The sequence below is a fragment of the Octodon degus genome, unplaced genomic scaffold (assembly GCF_000260255.1).
Source record: "Octodon degus isolate 3935 unplaced genomic scaffold, OctDeg1.0 scaffold00404, whole genome shotgun sequence".
Classification (NCBI taxonomy): domain Eukaryota; kingdom Metazoa; phylum Chordata; class Mammalia; order Rodentia; family Octodontidae; genus Octodon; species Octodon degus.
In genome coordinates, this window is record NW_004524980.1 from 39,314 (window position 1) to 45,333 (window position 6,020).

A 6,020-nucleotide genomic window follows, 5' to 3' on the forward strand; every position below is an offset into this window, starting at 1 on the left:
TTTTTGTGTGTGTGTATTTGGTACAGGTCCTGCAGGGTCTACAGGATCTCACTACATAGATCAGACTTACAGTGATTCTCCTGTTTTGAGCCTCCCACGTGCTGGGATTACAGGCATGCGCCGCCACGCCCAGTCTCAATTGCCATCTCAGTGCACCCCATATAGAACCGTGGCCGCTGTGCTCTGCTGAAGTAGGCACTTTAGTCTGATGAGCTATCTGGCCAGCCCACTTAAACTTTTTATAATGGAACTAAATTTTTATTAAATGTAGTGATATGTTAGGATTCAAAGTTTCCCAGGAACCCTGTCTCAAACACTCCCCCTCTTGGATTTCCAGGCATCCTGCCTCTCTCCCCCTTGGATTCATGCAGAGCCAAGCCCAAAACTGTGAAACAAGTCCACTTGACTTTGACCTGGCAAGCAACCACAGAAACTCTGCTTTGTTAACATTGAAACTCCTCACCGACCAGGTAGAGATGCCAAGATTAGCTCTTCCTCCTCAGCTGCTCCAGCCCACAAAACCTCCCCACCAAAACGCCTTAAAAGCCCTGTGTTTTGCCTTGTTCCATGTTGTCTTGGTTCACTAGACAGCCAGCCTGCTTGCTGTCCCCAATAAATCTACTTCCATCAAAATGCATGGTCTAGTTGAATGTGAATGATTGTACCTAGTGCTGGAACCCAGGAGGGATGCCAAGGCTTCTGCAGGTCCCTCCTGACCTTGCCCCAGTCTGCCACCAGCCCTTTTGAGAGGACCACCAGCCTTGGGCCTCCCTTGCTGACCTAAACACCCTTGGCACCTAAAACTGTGAGTATCTCTTGTTCAACCCATCTTAAAAGACACCCCATTGGAATGCCTCATCTATAATCTTGGCTCCCTTGACTTCTGGGAGGTCATAAAACCAAAAAAGTTAACCTTTTACTGCCAGTCAGCTTGGCCGCACTATGAACTCCACAACAGCAGCCAATCCCTGAAGACAAAAACTTTTAACCCCTCAAAACTCCTGCTATCACAGCAGCAAGTGGTATCGAGCTGATGGCAGAATAACAGCCCACCTATCCTGCCTTATCAATTTGAGCCTGCTGCTTACCTTCACTCCCCCTGCCCCTCAGCCACCTTGGCAGTCTCCTGTTACAGCCACACCAAAGAGACTAAGTCACAGCTTCCCACCCCTCCCTGTACAGCCTTCTTGCCAGTCTTCAAGTCCATCTCAGTGCGCCCCATATAGAACTTGTGAGTTGTGAGTTGTCAGTGCTCCTCTATTGTACTATGCCTAATCTTTATACCCTGCTCAGTTTGTTTGCTCCTACTCAAACCAATAAGAGGTTTTCCAAATTCTTATGAGATCTCTGCTAATTAATTGACCTACAAAATTTCTGACTAGTCTCTCATAATTATAAACTCAAACAGGTCATCATGATTTAACCTGGCCAGAAATATATTTGAATGCATTTTGATTTTGTATGTGTTTATATGTTGTTCCATCAACATCTGTTCCTTTTTTATTTGAGCTTTCTATAATTCAACAAAAATCATTAAAATGGGGAGAGATTGTTGGACAGGACTCTTGATTGGTGGATAGAGGGGTAACCAGCCTTTGTTCTACAGTGGAGAGCCCACAGTAATCTCCTTAAAAGACACCCCTAATAATTTAGTCATTGGTTAAAAGACAAAGTTTTTTCAAAAACATTAAAATAAGGTTTTCTCATAAAAGTTGCTACATTAAATATATCCTTGCCTTTCTCTTATGCTCCAGATATTTATGAGAGGTTCATGTCAAGCCAACATGAAGTCATCAGTCAAATGATAATTTTCTAACAAACATTTGTATGATATATATCCTGTGTGTGTGCCTTTGCATTTAGGGATGCCTAAACAAAAATGTGAATTTCATCATCTATTATGACTGTTATGCTACACTACTATGTATGACTATTGATGTCAAATGTTCTCTGTAAAAGTTTAACTATTGTCGGTTAACATTCTGTAGAAATTTAACTGTTATAATGTCCATGGTTGATAAAAAATAACAACTCTGTGGTCACACTTTATATTTCAAGGTGATTGATACTCAGATACAATTCTTATAATCAAGTGGAAACAACTATTATTATTATAGATTCTCCTGAACAAACAATGATGATGATGATGATGATGATGATGATGATTATTATTATTATTATTATTATTTAGTACAGGGTCTACAGGGTCATAGATCAGACTCATAGTGATCCTCCTGTTTTCAGCCTCCAAAGTGCTGGGATTACAGGTGCATGTCACCATACCCAGCCTCAGTCACCCTCTCAGCATGCCCTGGGGGCGAGGCCAGCATGGCATGCCAGAGATTGAACCCTGGCTGCTGCACTCTGCTTAAGCAGGCACTTCAGTCTGCTAAGCTATCTGGCTGGCCCTGAAACAACTATTATTAATTCCTATTTTATATCCTGATCTGCTCCTAACATTCACACCAAGCTAAAAAGACAAATCTTGGCTCTCAAACCCCACAGGGAAACTTACTTAACCTGACTTTCCGTGTATTCAATAATTAAGACCAAAATTATACATAAGTGCCAACTTTTAGCTGTGACACTTGGGACTCCCATCAAAGCAGGACCTTAACAAGGTAATGCCAATGGAGGCAAAGAAGGACACTGGGCATGAGCCTGTCTGAGCCTGCAGCCACCACTGGGACCTGGTTCTATCTATAAGCTCAAGGGTCACTGGAAAAGTGACTGCCCTGTTTGCCAGAGAGAGGGTAAGTCATCCAATTCCCTGCCCTCACAGGAAAATTTGCCACAGCCAGAACCATCAATACTTGACCTGCTTGGTCCTGCCACTGAAGAGAACAACAGAGCTTGGGGCCCATGGCCCACATCGAGGTATCTTTGTCAGAGTTCCAAGTCTCACTTTACATTTCAGGTAAAAAAAAGACCTCTTTTCTTGCTGACACAGACACTGCATATAGTGTTTTTCCTGAGTTCTAAAGTCACTGTATTAAATCTATAGTCTCCATGGTGAGTGTTGATGGCCGACCTACATGACACCTCCAGACAGGCCCATTCTCTACTGACTCTAGACACTGTTCTTCACTCACAATTTCCTTATAAACCCAACCTACTCCATACCTCTCATGGGGAGTGATCTCATCCAAAAGCTCCATGTCTCTCTCACCCCTCTCTCCACCGTACTCATCCTATAAACCGAACCTCAATGCACAGGCAGCTCCTCCCTCCCCCTTCCCTTGTCAACCACATACTCTGAGACACTTCCGGTCCCACTTGAGCCACACATGTTATTCCTGTACTAGTGTGCCTCAGAGATCCCACAGCCTTTCCTTGTATTCCCCAATACCTAATAGCCCCCAAGCATGAGTGGACACAAGCCCATCTTTGCCACTTCCTTACTCTTCCCCTTCAACATAGTCATGAAAAAATGACACATTCAGATCATAGACTCCCTTTTTGCTTCTATCCAGACCACCAACCTCATCAAGTGTTGGATGTACATGTCCATTCCAAGGCATGATCTCATGGTCATCCTGGCTGACCTGGTCATCCTTGGCTGTACCCAAGAATAGACACACCTGTCCTCTTCTCAAAGGCCTATAGCTATTGATATCTCCCTTTCACAACTGCCCTTTTCCCACAACTTCACCCATTGAACACACCTCCAGACAAGCAACACAAAATGGTAATACAGCTGTTTCTGTGTGGTACTTTGGCATATGAAACTCCGTCTTTTCTTGGCTTACTCCCCTTCTAGAGTTCCTTGAAGGGCTTGCTATTATGTTCATGGTAGCCCCCTACTTCATTTCCCTCATCTGCAACACTGTCACCAGTAACAATCCAAAATTTTAACCAAATGCTTCTTTCACATTAGTCCTACCTGGCCTTACTCCAATGAGACCCCCTTCAATTATGACAACTCCTCTCCCCGATCTCTAGGCTCTCGGCCCATGATGTCCCCAGTTAGCAGGAAGTAGCCAGATGATTTCTTTGCCCTTTTTCTATCAAATAGAGTCTGGAATGATAGGTTAGGATTCAAAGTTTCCCAGGCACCCTGCCCCAAACACTCTCCCTCTTGGTTTCCCAGGCACCCTGCCCCCAAACTCTCTCCCTTTTGGACCCATGCAGAGCCAAGCCTAAAAGCACAGAACAAGTCCACCAGATCTTGACCTGGGAAAGCAATCACAGAAACTCTCCTTTGTTAACATTGAAAGTTCCCCACAGACCAGGTAGCCCTGCCATGATTAACTCTCCCTCAGCTGTTTCAGCCCTCAAACACCCACTCCAAAATACCTTAAAAGCCCTGTGCTTTGCCTTGTTTGTTGCTGTGTTGGTCCCGTAGACAGCCAGCCTGCTTGGTGCCTCCAGAGCATCTTCTACTCATGTCAGAATGCCTGCTATGGTCAATTGCATGAGTTTGTACCTAACATGTAGGGAAAGAAACAGGTTCAGTAGAGAGATTTTGAGCCAAGTAGAAGTAGGAAAAGAAGTAACCCTACAGCCACCATGCAAGAAAAGACATAGTTGCCCAAAAGCCTGAACCTCATCTAATCACTGGTGTCACGAACTCTCTTCTCCCATCTGTTCTGTCAGTGGCTCTAAATGCTTCCACTGGGTCCATGCTAAAACATTTACAGGACAGTGGAGAAGACAAAAGGATGAAAGAGGAAGAAGGATTGGGAAGAGATGGGGGAAGAAAGTAGAAAAAAAATTAACACTTCACATTCTTCACATTGGGATGCAGTTGTTTCCCTTCTGGGTATCTTGCCAAAAGAGGTGATGAGATCATAGTACCGTGGTGCATGCATACCAGGTTTATAGCAGCACCATTCATACTGGTGATATCTTGGAAACAGCCTATGTGCTCATCAACAGATGAATGGATAGGGAACACATCATACTTAGAAATAATGGAGTAACACTCTGCCATAAAGAAAGATAATCTTGAGTCGTGTAGGAAAAGGGGATGCACCTTTAGACCATAGGGTTTAGTTAGAGAAATCAGACATGAAAGCTAACTATTGCATGATTTCTCCAATATGAGGGATCTAGGGTATAAATGAAGGGCACAATGAAGGAGGGATAACAGGAAGTAGGGAGATAGATTTTTCTCAAAGAAGAAGGGTGTCCAGAGAAGGGAGATGGTAGCGGAGGGAGGACTGAAGATGTGCTATGCACATGGAGCAACTCCACGCTTTGATGTAAGCAGCATGTGCTGTAAACAGATGCTCATAAAAGAATTGAAAACAAGAATGCACTAAAGATTCATGTCTCTACCCCAAGGCCACCAGGGCTCAGGGTGTCTGCAGGTGCAACCACAGGAGCCACTCAGTGAGGTCACTAGGTACCCAGGGAGCCATGCAGCCACGATAGCAAACTGATCCATGTTGCAACTACTGATCGACACAGGGAGGAGAAACTAAGTCTAGCTGTGGCCTCCTCCAGAGAGACACAGCTGTGGGGTGTCTACGAGCCCCCTTCCTCTCCTTCCCTAGTAAGTGAGAAATTGGATGCTCCCACAGTGAGTGTTCAGAACACAGCCTGGACCTGGAGACATGAAGAGCTTTCTAGTAGCTCGTAAAATTCCCAGAAAAGGAATGAGGTGGGTGGGATGCTCCTGGGAGAGAAAGTGAGCGTTCCATCAAATTCAATTTGATGGAATTGAATTAATCCATTCTCCTTCTATTCCACTACTTCTGTGTGAATTACTCCTCCATTCACAATCTTTATTTATTTATTTAATTTTTAATTTTCAATTTAATTTAATTTATTTTTTGGGAAGGGTCTACAGGGTGTTCAAGGTCTCACTACTAGATTGGATTCAGAGTGATCTGCCTGTTTACAGCCTCCCAAGAGCTGGGATTACAGGGGTGTGCCACCACACCCAGTCTCAATTGCCATCACTAGGGGCGGGACATGCCCTAGGGGAGGGCCCAGCTTGGCAGGCCCGGGAATTGAACCCCCTTCCCCTGAGCCTGCTTGCAGGCCCTTTAATCTGCTGAGCTACTTGGCCAGCC